This window comes from Pelobates fuscus, chromosome 8 (genome assembly GCF_036172605.1).
Source record: "Pelobates fuscus isolate aPelFus1 chromosome 8, aPelFus1.pri, whole genome shotgun sequence".
Classification (NCBI taxonomy): Eukaryota; Metazoa; Chordata; class Amphibia; order Anura; family Pelobatidae; genus Pelobates; species Pelobates fuscus.
In genome coordinates this window covers 87,413,923-87,428,967 of record NC_086324.1, presented here as the reverse complement: position 1 = coordinate 87,428,967, position 15,045 = coordinate 87,413,923, and the positions used below count along the sequence as shown (strand labels likewise).

Sequence of the window (15,045 nt, the reverse complement as noted above, 5' to 3'; positions counted from 1 at the left end):
CAGTACAGTTTCTGCTCCACACATATTTCATTTCTATTCGTCCACTGTGTTGTACCCCTATTCTCCAGATAGGCCACGGCTCTGTTGACAGGTTGTACACGACCATGTAGATCCAGGATCTGGTTCTTTCGTCCGTCTACTCATGGACAGCTGTTGATTTCTGCGTACGGCCATTTTGGACTGTTTCTGCATCTTCGCTCGCCCATTGGATTTGGTGGATCCTCTCATTGGCTGACCTTGAGAGTTCCTCGGGGACACTTTTGGTTCAGGGTGCTGTCACCTTAACAACTTTGGAAGCCGTTGGGTCCCTTCTGAATTTTCTCTACTCCGCTGCTTGGTTTAGGGAATGGGTTTTCCCATTCTCCTTTTATTTCAGTCCTCTATCTCATATTGCTTTTGGTTCTACTATTTGGGCGTTAAAATTGCAAATATGAAGCCTCCTGTCCTGCCATAAAATTAGGGATTATTGTAGCCTCGGTGAGGGAATAATCTAAATTTTATTAAAGACAGGAGGCGAATATTCCCCCCCCCCCTTTTTTTACGTTGCCTCCCTGGATTTGGGTCTTATAATTAATTGGGGATATTGTTGTGTTTTGTGAATGCATTTTTTTACATAATAAAGGTTATTTCTATTATTCAGTGATGATTGTCTGCGTGCATTTTATTCATCATGTTTGTGTTGTAATTATGTTTCGTCAATGCCTTTTAGTTAAGGTACATACTAGATACTAGGTCTTCATAAGATCTGTAGACTTTGTTTATTGATCAGGTATTATGATGTGCAAGTGATATTGTATGGATATGACATCTTGCCATGACAGTTTACTTTCACAATGTTTTCCTTTTTCTTGCAGTGTAATCTGTTTTCTCTCTGGGCTTGACGATTATTTCTCTGGATGTGTCTGCTACAAGGTGGATTCGTTGGTTTCCTTGCTCTCCTGCTCGACCTCATCCAAGGAAGAGGAAGTGGAAGAGCCTGCTTAGGGGTTTTATACTACTGTTGCTTTGTTCTGATTGGTTGTTTTGAAAAGTTATGTTAACTGTGTAACGGATCACCTGGCACCCCGACTGGATACCTCCATTGAAGGATACTCCTAGCGCTTCCTGAGGCCTCCAAGCACTGCAGCAGACACCATAACCCCTGTGGACTCCTCCAGAGAGCAAAACAGGAACCAGCACTTACAAGAACTTAGAAGTGAGTTAGCAAGGGAATATGACAAGCATAGCAATCCCTTGTAGCAGATTCCCCCAATAAGAGACGGCACTCCAAATTGAGGGTAAAGTAGAACTGACTGTGCTGGCACACCCAGCCTGGTTTTTATTACGGTCTTGCACATACAGGACCGCCCACAGGGAGGTATAAAATAACAGTTACAACCCACAGTAAAGTCCTTCTCTCTGCCTGTGATACAATTATCTTACACAATAGGAAATTTAATTATCACAGGCAGAGAAATACAGTTTTTACAAATATACTATAACTTTAAAACTATACATCACATTCACATACATATACATATTCACAATCAATCTATTCAGGGGAACAACATATTAAAAAATGGCACGAATCGGACCAGGGGTTCGCAAAAAGTTAGCAAAAGTATTAATAAAACCCACTGCCAGCATGGCTTTCCGGCCCAAATCAGTTTCACAAGAGTCCTCTATCCTGGAGACAATGGAGAGGTAATCCAATTATATCCAGGGATAAAGGCAGACTCCATTGAGCACATGTTAGCAAAAGACACAAAAAGACACAAAAATACATAACTCATATCATACTGAACAGAACCCCCACATTCAACCCATCCCCAGATGGCTTGGATCTGAGCGCTCAATATATCCGAACAGCGCTCAGATGCCAAAAACACAGTCAAATCGCCATGGAGTTTAAGTTTAGCATGGGCTGATGAGAGGGCCATAGTCTGAAAGGGACATACACAGTCCAATAGAAAAGTATTGTCCTCTATTCACTAAACAGGCAGATATCCCCTCTTCTGATCGCTTCTTTCTGTAGGAAAGACTCAATTCCTCTGAGTGCTCCAGACACTGTTTTTCAAAGACGCTTTTAGCTCACAGACCCAAGTGATTAAACCATGGGTCCTCAAACTCAGGCCCCCCAGATGTTGCTGAACTACAACTCCCATGATTATCTGGCTATCTATGTGATTCAAAGAATCAGGCGAGTTGTAGTTCAGCAACATCTGGGGGGGTGGAGTTTGAGGACCCATGGATTAAACTATCAGCACCCAGGTCCAGAGACTCTGTTACAATGCTCCCCAAATTACAGAGAACGCACTCCTATTCAGGGGAGCAAGTATATCTAAAATACTTTATTCACCACAAGGACTAGCCTCCAGCAACACATCATTCAACTTTTCAACAGTTAGCCTTATAAACAATAGATGCAAATATATGGCTACTTCTGTAGTGTAAACACTCTCAAAACAATGGATATAGAGAAGGTCTGCAATGACAGTGACACTCTCAGAATACCTTCATGTGACATATAAATATTGATTATAATTTTTTTTATTTTTATTTTTTTACTACTCTTCCTCTTTTTATTTCTATTGGTTACTTTTTTTTACACTTGATCGGTGAGCCAAATGGTGCAAAATACATGAATCAGTGTACTGCAAAATATATACATAATGTTTGTATTTTATCCATTGTAAATCATCAGAATTGTTTTCATTAATATTTTGTACAGGCGATATTTGGATGAGTCCAACCTCCACATGGATGTGAGTACTTGAACCAAATTTCATTTTCAGATGAAGGTATATTTTTCCGCCATGCACACATCTAATCTATACAGCAAAACAGCTTCATTAAGCTAACCTTGTTATGGTACTTAGAGCATACCTTTAAGTCTGGATATGTATCATGAGAAAAATAACATGAAAATGTATGCAATGCCAAAGTTAACGATCACTGCTTTTAAGACTATTTTTTTACAACTGTTATATACAAGTTTCCTTGGATGGTGAAGGTGTGTCTTCCAAATAAAATATGTGCTTTACTTTGTAACTGTGATATTCCTGTTACTCTTTGAAAGGTTACACTAGCAACATTCCATCCAAACACAGTTTGTATTCTTTACCTTGTAACTTAGATATTTCTGCTGATTCTTATTTTCCGTTAAAATGAAGATAGACAGGGTTCCTAAAATTGACTAAGAAATCTGATCTCTTTCATACACCAGTAGAGAAATGTAATAAAATCTTTTCATTTCAGATAAAATGTCAGACAATTTCACTGAAGCAGATAGCAAATACAGCTGGCTCAAGCTAAAGTTTTCATTCTGCTGAAATAGCTTAATATATGAAGTTAGATGAAAGAACATTTTGTATGATTCCTCAAACATATGTGTAACACCTGTATTCTCTGGAGGCCTTACTTTTGGTAACTGTTTGTCCAATGCATTAACCTCACAAATGCTTATCCTTGTTTTATGCATTGAGGAATTCTACCTCTATCTTGAAGGTTAATCTAAATGCGGAGATCAACAAAGAGACTTTGGGAGATGAAGCTGTGGTCAATAGATCCAAGTTGAACTTTTAAAAATATAAATTTTATTAAAACCCCTAGCACTGATTCAATGGGTTTTCAGACTGGTAGAAAGGTCCAAAAAACATTGTTTTTATCTCCCTGCTGGACAGCCACTACAAACAGGAAAAACATATAGTTTTCATGGTTGAAGATGTCAGGACCAGCAGACCACTGCAAGATACAAACGATACTTCCTCTTTGTAAATATAGTCAGGGAGTGAAACAGTGGTCAGAGAGAAGTATAGCAAACATTGTCCAAGGGAACTCATAAAAAAAATATCACAGTGGTAAGGAACATACATAAAATAATCATAGAAGGCACAGTGTATAAAGGTGACCATGGTAGTGTTATAGTGTACGGTAAAATAAGGGGAACTCCATAATGACAAAGAGTATAATAAATAAATAATGGAAAACCGATTAATGAATGAAGTAACCAGGAAGGTGAATATCAGAGAAATAGATAATCAGTGACCAACAGTAAAATAACACTAAAGAGAGAAGGGTTAAAAAGGGGGCTACAATATGAGAAATTCAGTAATACAATTGGTGAAAGTGGAAACGTGGGTGAGAAGAGAAACAATGCAAACAGAATATTAACCAAAGGACAGGGAGGGGGGACAAAATAAAATAGTGTGAAAACAGCACATAAGGTAAAGACAAAACAAAATATACAAAAAGAAAAACAGGGGCATACATAGAGCATTTGGCACCTGAGCAGACTTGTCTATCTTCGCCCCATTTAGTACATACTTTGAATTCCACAATTTGGATGTGTATCATTGGCAGGAAATGTAAATACAAAATCGTAAAAAAAAAAAGTGAAAAGTAGATGGCGTCAGAAGAAGGATATGACAGGAGGAATATAGAAAGGTTGAAAGGGACTCTTAATAAGGAAAACAAGGAGGATGAAAAATTTACAAACTGAACAAAACATGCACAGAGGATACAAAAAAACACAAAGGAGAGAACTAGAGCACCAGCATGACAGTAAATGAAACACAAATACAGTTTAGGACTGTTCAAACATAACAGAATATTTAGATTGCTTAAAAATGTTTATTTTTTTTTAATATAAAACGTTGTAACCAGGTTTAATGGTAATCTTTATTCCAGGTCCATGACGTGCTTAAAGGAACACTATAGTCACCTAAATTACTTTAGCTAAATAAAGCAGTTTTAGTGTATAGATCATTCCCCTGCAATTTCACTGCTCAATTCACTGTCATTTAGGAGTTAAATCACTTTGTTTCTGTTTATGCAGCCCTAGCCACACCTCCCCTGGCTATGATTGACAGAGCCTGCATGAAAATAACTGGTTTCACTTTCAAACAGATGTAATTTACCTTAAATAATTGTATCTCAATCTGTAAATTGAACTTTAATCACATACAGGAGGCTCTTGCAGGGTCTAGCAAGCTATTAACATAGGAGGGGATAAGAAAATCTTAATTAAACAGAACTTGTAATAAAGAAAGCCTAAATAGGGCTCTCTTTAACCCCTTCAGGACGGAGTCAATAGTACACGTTCTGATCAAAACAAAACGTAAACAAAAACTGGAATTTGCGCTATATGTCTGTTCACCCGTAGTTCCCCTCTTTCATATTAAATGCACCCACACTTATTATATATCATTTTGTTCAGGAGAAACAGGGCTTTCATTTCATATAAAATATTTGTATTTGAAACAATTTATTATGAATAAAATTAAAAAAAACTGTGAGAATTTTTTATTTTTTTTTAAATTTGTAGTTCGGCCTCACATTTTAGCTGTAAATGTCATAATACTGTTAGGTTTTACGGCAACAAAATGCACATATTTGTAATCAGCGATGTCTCACGAGTACAACAGTACCCCCCATTAACAGGTTTTATGGTGTTTTGGAAAGTTACAGGGTCAAATATAGAACGTTCCATTTTCAAATTGAAATTTGCCAGATTAGTAATGTTACCTTTGAGACGGTGTGGTAGCCCAGGAATGAGAATTACCCCCATAATGGCATACCATTTGAAAAAGTAGACAACCCAAGGTATTGAACGTGGGGTATGTTTAGTTTTTTTTAGTAGCCGCTTAGTCACAAACACTGGCCAAAGTTAGCGTTCATATTTGTTTTTGTGTGAAAAAAGCAAAAAACTAATATTTGGCCAGTGTTTGTGACTAAGTGGCTACTAAAAATGACTGGACATACCCCATTTGCAATACCTTGGGTTGTCTACTTTTGCAAATGGTATGCCATCATGGGGGTAATTCTTATTCCTGGGCTACCATACGGTCTCAAAGGCAACATAACTAATCTGGCAAATTTCAATGTCAAAAAAATGAAATGCAAGCCTTATATGTGACTCTCTAACTTTCCAAAACACCATAAAACCTGTACATGTGGGGTACTGTTATTCTCGGGAGATTTCACTAAACACAAATATTAGTGTTTTAAAACAGTAAAACATATTACAACAATAATATAGTCCATAAAAGTGCCGTTTGTTTGTAAAAAATGCAAAAAACGTCACTTTTACTTAAAATATCATCGTTGTAATACAATTTACCAGTTTTAAACACTAATATTTGAGTTCAGCGAAGTCTCCCGAGTAAAACAGTACCCCCTATGTACAGGTTTTATGGTGTCTTGGAGAGTTACAGGGTCTAATATAGTGCTTGCGAATTAAATTCTCTGCACTTTCTCCCTGTGTTGTCAGGCATGTCAATCAAATTTTAATTAATCAAATGACATAATTATGTTAAAAAATTACTTAAATATACACGTAGAATTTTAATATATATGCATTTATAGGTATATAAATTCTACGTGTATACTAATGTAATCTTTTATGTAATTATATGTATTTATCTCTATATATATATTTGCGGTTATTTGTATTTTATATATAGATAGATATATATATATAGAATGTCATTCTAAGTGTATTTTGTTACCAATATATATATATTAATAACAAAATACAGTTAGAATGAAATTACATATGAATATATAATTTATTTTATATTTTGTTTCAATATTTTATTTATTTATTTAATTATTTTATTTATTTATTATTGTAATTATGCGTATATATATATATAATATATATGTAGATCTATTATATATATAATATATATACATATTATATATATGTAACGTCATTCTAAGTGTATTTTAATATTAATATATATACTAATATTAATATTAAAATACATTACGTATGACGTTACATATATATAATATGTATATATATTATATATATATAATATATATACATATTATATATATATAAAAAGACATTTAATTTATTTTATAACATTTTAATATTTTTTTTTTTTACACTACCTACCAGCAGGGGGACTGTCTAATATTTTAGACAGTCCCCCTGCTGGCAGATCCATAGCCAGCTATAGGGGGCCATGTGATCGCTCTTTGAGAGCGATCACATGGCCCCCGGGGGCCTCATTTGCCGGAGGGGGGCTGCCTGGGCTCTCAGACAGCCCCCCAGAAGAGGATCGCGGCGGAGGTGAGTACACCTCTGCTCCTGGGGCTGCAAGCCGTCACGGCGTTCTATGCCGTCGCGGCTTTAAAGGGCTTTAAAGCCGTTGCGGCGGCATAGAACGCCGTAACGGCGTTAAGGGGTTAAAGGAAGTGTTTATGGAAGGCTGTGCAAGTCACATGCAGGGAGGTGTAACTAGGGTTCATCAACAAAGGGATTTAACTCCTAAATGGCAGAGGACTGAGCAGTGAGACTGCATGGGCATGCTCTATACACCAAAACTGCTTCATTAAGCTAAAGTTGTTCAGGTGACTATAATGTTCCTTTAATCTTTGCTGAGATATGCATGTATTACTTCAAGAAGCCAGATGCATTTTTTCATTTATTGATATATCTTATTATGCTGCACCAAATTGAAATAGAAAATGTTGAAACTTTCAAACTTTTTGTTTAACTTAACTCTACACATTAGCATGAAAGAAAGACTGTAAATATAGAAAAATAAATCAGATCAGATATTTTCTCCATTGGAAGGGAAAATATACTCAGGAATTTCAGGCCTGCAAGGTTTAATCCAGCATATTCTCCCATACACACACCAGAGACATGTTTATAAGCCGATGCTTGCTTCAGTATGTCAAGATATTTCAATCATGTCTTCTGCTGTTGCTAAAGAATCATGTCCGCATGTGCTATGTATGTAAAATATGTCACATATTTGAATAAATTAATATATATAAAAGGTCAACTTCTTAAGTCCCAGAAAATTGTTGATGGAATGAGGTTTAAGACTGGTAAGCCGAATAAGATCACACAATTGGACTGCCAGGACAACTCCTTGAATGTATATTTCTCAGCTCAAAATCTGAAAGTAAGCCACCCTTTGTAGTACTAGAACATATATTAATACTTATACTAATACATTTTAAACAAAACCAAGTACATGTGAAGGTTTCTTTTATTAACATACCTTTGTTTTTGGATTTTTGTTGCGAAGTGTCACTTGTTCAGTTCTTTCAAATCCAAAAGCCAAAACAACTGTGTGGGCATCTCTCAGAAATCTTCCAATGTGCAATGAAATCCTAAAAAAAATACAAATGTTCAGGCTTACTTTTATGAATAACATTTATGTATAATTTATATATTTTTTTGCATTGATTCTTAGTTTTCATTAAAGTAATGCATATTTTTTGCTACGTTGATCCACAGATGACTTTACAATTTGTTGTTACTTACCCGTATTCTGAAAGTCACAGATGTAAAATGTACAAACAATCTATAAATATCTAAAAACTTTTCATAGTTCCCTTTTTGAATATGAATCAAAGCATGAAACAAAAAAAAAAATGTCTGTAAAAGTGAGGCTGTCTGAGCTTTTCCTCTAAGTCTATTGACATGATCTACCTTTTCTTTAATTCTGCTGGTTTTTATCTTCCCGAGTTATGCTGGTATTTCATACAACTACTTGTGTATTACAATATTGTGTTTTTATAACATAGAAATTGGAATATAGTGTATCTTATTTTATACGCTCTCTTAAAATGTACCTTAAAATGTATCATCTTATCTTCTGGAATGCTATGATAATCTCACAAATAAAATAAAGGATGAAAAAAAAATCTGTAAATGTTTCAGATTTAAAGTCTTTGTGTGTCCCCCAAAGTGTATCTTCTAAATCTGATGGTTTGTCTGAGTTTCAGTTGATAGCATTGCATATTGATTTTAAAACAGATCATAGCAAACATTACACACAATAAACACGTATTTTCCCAGAAATCATAGGAATCACCTTCTATTTCTATTGTTTCTCATATAAAGAGATTTTTCAAAACAAATATTTATAAATGAGTCCATGTGTTGACCCATATGTGGCCAAATTAACTCAAGAAACTCCACACAAACATCATGAAACTGTGGAAATTATGGAGGAAACAAAAGTGATTAGATTTGCTAGGTTTGCATAATCAACATATACAAAATAACATGACCCATGAACTGTATATAATAATAATGTTTACTTAGATGAACACAACATGAACACACACTTTACTATGACCATATAGAGTTATATCCACAAAGTATACACCAATGCCTTAAATTATTTATGTTTTGGTAACTTCTAAACTGCAGCTAAACTCCATGTGTCAACAATATTTAACTCATCAAACATGGACTCACACAATAAATGGTGGTTTGGCACATTCATTTTCATTATCACTAATTAATATTGACTGGCCAGAGAAAGGTAATAAATATCAAAGGGCTATGGTGTTTTGGAGTACATTTATATTAAGCTCAGTAAAAATTACATAGAAAGTCTCACAATCAGATCATAAATGCAAAATTATAAATGCTTTTAAAAAGGAAATAATTTGTCAGATGCATTTTCAAATTGTTTTTTTTAGACAACAGGAAAAAAATTGTCACAAGCTATATTGTGTTGAAGGTTACTGAAAAATAAATGGGGTAAAACATTATCTATGTTGCTTAAACAAATGCAACCTAATCTGGATTAAATTGTTTTGGCTAATGTATATTCATCTTTCATGTAATATGTTCTTCAAAGCAACGATATTTAGAAGACCCATTCCATCTCTGACTAAAAAGTGAATAATATTTTAATTATATAATGCTATAGTGAAATTTCTCCAAGACAGCTACATTGCAGGACTATTATCTTGCCCACTTCATATCAAGATCTGGCAAGTCTAACCTCTGTAATTTTTTTTTTAAAAAGGAGCACAGATGTAGAGTGTAAATGCAGTTACTGGGCCAGTTATTAATAGAAAAAGCCAGGTAGCCAGTAAAGCTTTTTTTTTAAATGTCACGCCAGAAAAAGCTGTAGAAGAAAGTGGAAGACCAAGAATGACTCATCCAGACCTGCTACACCAGCAGAAACGACATGCATCCATGGAGGATTGTCCAGAGAGGTCAGTGAGTGAATCAATACTTGCTAATGCTAACGTACAAAAAACTTCTATCTACTTCACCCTGTATAAAACTACCTCACAAAAATAGGAGGCCCAGCAAATGCATTAGCTGTTATTATTTGGAAGGAAATACATGTTGATCACTTGCAATTTCTCATTGCAGTTTTGTAATGTGAGATTATGTATGACAGGTATCTAGCAGATACTTGCTGGTTCATATAATATACAGGGTGTTCCAAAAAATGTATACACACTTTGTATGATTAGAAAGTCAGTGTTTATTTATGTACAGTTCATTTTCAAATTTTAAAAGAATGTACAGAAATTACAGAATTATAGAATTTTCAAGTCAGGTAAACCTTAAAAGAAGTGACAATTAAAAGAGTTATCAACTGTTAAAGTGCGTATATATATATATATATATATATATATATACAAAACCAAAAAAGGACCAGCACTCACAGGATTTGCAAAAAATAGAAAAATATTACTTTACTCCGTAGTCAACGTTTCAGCACCACTTGTGTGCTTTCATCAGGACAGCATACAAAATATAAATGAAAATACATTGCTTAAATAAGAACATCAATTAGATTGGGACTCACCATTCAGGTCTGACGCCAGCTAATTCGTAATGGGTTTCAGCCTCTAGCCGCCAAAACGCCGGGAAACATCTCCTTCCGGCTAATGCTTGTAATATTTTTCTATTTTTTGCAAATCCTGTGAGTGCTGGTCCTTTTTTGGTTTTGTATCTATTGTGCAACCAAGCACCGGGTTAAAATTTTTATTGGTAGGAGTGCAAGACTTTTTTTTGTATTTTGTATATATATATATATATATATATATATATATATATCTTGAAAAAGACTCTTAGGGGTCGAAACGTCGATTTTGTTCACAGATTTATTGAAGATTTTTTCACCTGATTAAACCTTTTACCAATTTATCCAAGACCTGTAAATTCACCCCTGACTTTATGTACCTATATTTTGAACGCGGGTAGCACATAGGCAAGATACGTCTTTCTGCTTCAGTAAGGAGAGTGTCAAGCTACTCTATATTGTGTATATAATTGGGGCACCCTGTTAATTCATTGCTATTACTGAGTGTTACATGTATTTCCACCACGAGTGTATTTGTGCTACTATAGGGGAGTTTCCATAGACCTGGTTTGTAAAAAAGGCAATTCATCCATGCTAATATAATGAGCTAAAACATCACCAACATTCTTTGCTGAGTTGTTGCATATATATAACTAATACATAACCTATTACTGAATTGTGGCTTAACCATATGTTAATGTGGGGCAGGTTTGAATACTTACATAAGCATCATTTTTCAATTGTTTATTTTCCATCAGAAAACAATTAAAATGAATGAAAAATAAACATACAGGGTTATTCACAGGATCTTGCAAATCAGACTGCAAAATGCAAACAGTCTGAATTTAGTTCACATTTCTGTGGATGGTGAAATCAAGACTGATGGTAGCAAATCCAGGCTTGGAGATTTAAAAAAAAAAAATATCGGGGGCGGAGCCAACAGCCGTGCAGTGCAGACGTGTGTAAGGCGAGCTCCTCCACAATAAGCTAGAAAAAGCGTCTTTAAGCAATTAAATTCGACCACCTACGACCCAGAACCAGCTGCTTCACGATGGGCAAGAAGTCCAAACATCAGGGACCCGTCAAACTCACGGGGGCCCGCGATTTAGGAGACCTTTTCCTCGTACAGCTAAGGCCTCGAGAGACCACGGGCCAAAAGAAAATGGCGACTCAAACTCTGCTTTCTCTGAAGACCAAATCCTGAATGAGCTGGATGAATTCCCAGACACAGGGGGTCTACACCAGCACTTCTCAGATGAAGACAACGAGTTACCCTCCATGAAAGGAGACATCAAAGTGCTACTCCGAAACATCCACACAATGTTCACGGCGGACCTCGATACAGCGCGGGAGGAGATACGCCACGTGGAAGGCCGAGTTAAGAAGGTGGAAGAGGACACACAGTGCCTTAACGCAAGTTACTTAACGATAGAAGCGCAAAAAAAAGAGCTTCAACAAGCACAGACAATACTCACAAACCGCTTGGATGCCATGGGAGATCGACATAGGAGCCGGAACATAAAAATCAGGGGAATCCCGGAGATGGTGCCCCAGGATGAACTGCCACAGTACGTCAGGAGGCTCCTGACCACAGTACTAACCTCAAAACAAGTCAAACAAGCCATAATCGACAGCGTCTACCGCATCCCAAAAGCACCCAGTGCCCCGACGGGGTCCCCAAGAGATGTCATCCTGCAGCTCCAAACAAGGTCAGCACAACTAGCCTTCCTGTCAGCAGTGAGGGGACAGCCGTCCTACCCATTTGAAAATGACGACTTAACATTCTATCAGGACCTGTCCAGACCTACCTTAACATGGCGAAACCAGTTTAGACCACTTACCAGCATACTGTGCCAACATTCCATCCCGTACCGCTGGGTATTCCCTAGGGGCCTGGCCATCTCTCACGGAAGCACAACTATCCGCATACAAGAGCCAGCGGAGATGGACAACGTACTCACAACACTGAGTCTACAACCAGACTTAACGCAGGGGACCAATACACAGTCCCCGAAGGCCTCACATAACTGGGATGTGTCCAAGCTAAAACTGTTCCAACCAGCAGGATCTGCCATGGGACCAACCACCTCCACCGAACCGCGGAGCACAAGCAAGCTCCCTACAACCACCTAAGGAGTTGGGGCACTAGTAAGAGACTGGAAACAGAGGACTTTGGACGTACCGCCATTGACCTACTAACAAGGGGACTCTTATACTAACTAAACCTGTTCCACACTTTATTACCTAGTTGTTACATTAGCTCTACTATAGTTCCTTTAATGCACATTCTAATCTATACACACGCAACTCTCTAAGAGCTGCACTGAACCGCAACATCCCCCCCCCCCAAGCCACCGAAAGGGGTAGACCACCACACGATCGGGCTATACACCCGACCGGACAACCATTATTGCAGTTCACACACCTCACACCCCTCACCCCTAGCTAGATCCCTATTGCAGAAACTCCTCCTCCTATCGCACATGTACTAAGCCACTTAGACCATTACCATCACACAACGAGCAGATTAAAAAGACCCCCAGGAGCTCGGGGCTGTGGAGCCCTGCTCGCAGCGCTTGAACCACAACTGCATACAACACGTAGAGATGCACTTCACTGCGGCTTCACAAAGTCACCTGAGCAACCTAACCTCCCCTCCAACTAGACCACACATAAAGAAGATTCCCAGGGACACACTCCAGCTAGTTACCTAAAGGTACTGAGTACCTCTATCATCCTACTTAAGCTGCTCCACATGAGCCGAGCTGGCCATTAATCTTACCCATTAAACCGCCGCTCCCAGGCAGATACACCACACAAGCACGCAAGCCCTCATATAGTACGGACCCTAAGATCTACGGAAACTGACCGATACACTTCGAACCACAAAACAAGTGCAGCACACAGTACCTTACGACTAACTTACAATACCAGTGAATGTACCTGCATTATCTGACGTTGCATTGAGGAAGAACCGACACCGTTCCCACATACACTGCCTACAGAACGTAGAACTTTTACAATTACAAAACACCCACACTAGCTGAGGAACACAATAAAGTTTCTTACTGACCTGCAGGGGAGAAAGCTCACTTATGGAGCACACTTAGGTATACATACCACTATTACTGCTCGTTACTCAAGCAGAACGAGACGTAAATGCAGTAATTAACCCACGCTTGCCCGTTGGCAATGTTATGCCAGCTGATATAACCTACATAACAAAGGTATGGGACCGTGCCGGTGGGCAAAGTAAATGGAATTAAAAGTCCTGGTTGAGGTAATAATATTGAAATAGAGTCCAGTATAATGGAACTTTGGTCCTATGTTGGTCTCTGAAGTTGTAGGGTATCGCTCCTTGCAGATATATGGAGGAGGGCGATGAATGATGAAGATAATAATGATAAAGGGTGATCCAAAAGGTATCCAAATAAAATAGGAGAGATAATACTCACTTTTTGTAGAGCTTAATCCAGCTCTGGTATGAATAGCTTGCAGCGGTATGATCCCCGCTTATGGGATATGCGGTGAGTATCCTCTTCGGTGTAGTGACAGACAGCCACTGATTGATTGCCACTGATTAAAGCCTAAATTGGTGAAACGCGTTTGGATATTGTACTGCTTTAAAATTACTGTTAATAAATAGATTTTGGTCATTTTATTATTTTGTACCATTATCTTTTATTTACTTTTTTATTTAATTTATTATTTATTTTAAACTACCTGGCTTTTTACCCGATTATCTCCTATACTCCAAAGAATCCTTAGGTGGGGATTATACCACCCGTACCTGTATCATAGAGCAGTTAGCCTGCCCTATACATTGTGAGTATATTTTATTATATTTTATATACCTGCATTCAGGGCCGGCCTTAGGCATTTAGACGCCCTGTGCGAAAAATCTTCACAGCGCCCCCCCCCGTCATCCATGTATGCTGTTATGTTTGTGTTGTCTGTGTATCTAATAGTACGTGTGATGACTGTGTGTGATATGTATGCTATGTGTGATATTTGTAATGGGTATATTAACAGTGTGTGATATGCGTGTATTGGTTGTATGTGACACACACACACACACACACACAGAGTCAGACGGCCATACACACACAGGAAGACATCCACACACACACACACAGGAAGACATCCACACACACACACAAGCAGATAGTCATACACACACACACACAGGCAGACACACACAGGCAGACATACACACAGACACACACAGGCAGACAGTCAGTCATACACACATACACACACAGACAGTAATACACACAGACACACACACAGAGGCAGACAGTCATACACACACACACACACACGCACGCAGACAGTCATACACACAGACACACACAGTCATACACACAGAGGCAGACAGTCATACACACACACACACACACACGCAGACAGTCATACACATAGAGGCAGACAGTCATACACACAGAGGCAGACAGTCATACACACAGAGGCAGTCATACAC

The 15,045-nt window shown here is 37.6% G+C and overlaps 1 protein-coding gene across 2 annotated transcripts in view; it reads right to left on the bottom strand.

Annotated features, from left to right (window-relative positions):
* Positions 1-15,045, bottom strand: part of GULP1 (GULP PTB domain containing engulfment adaptor 1) — a 670,190-nt gene that overhangs the window by 481,721 nt on the left and 173,424 nt on the right. For both annotated transcript variants that reach the window (XM_063430129.1, XM_063430126.1), the window contains exon 2: positions 8,004-8,115. The gene's annotated coding sequence lies outside the window, so the exon portion shown is untranslated. The remainder of the gene's footprint in view (positions 1-8,003; positions 8,116-15,045) is intronic.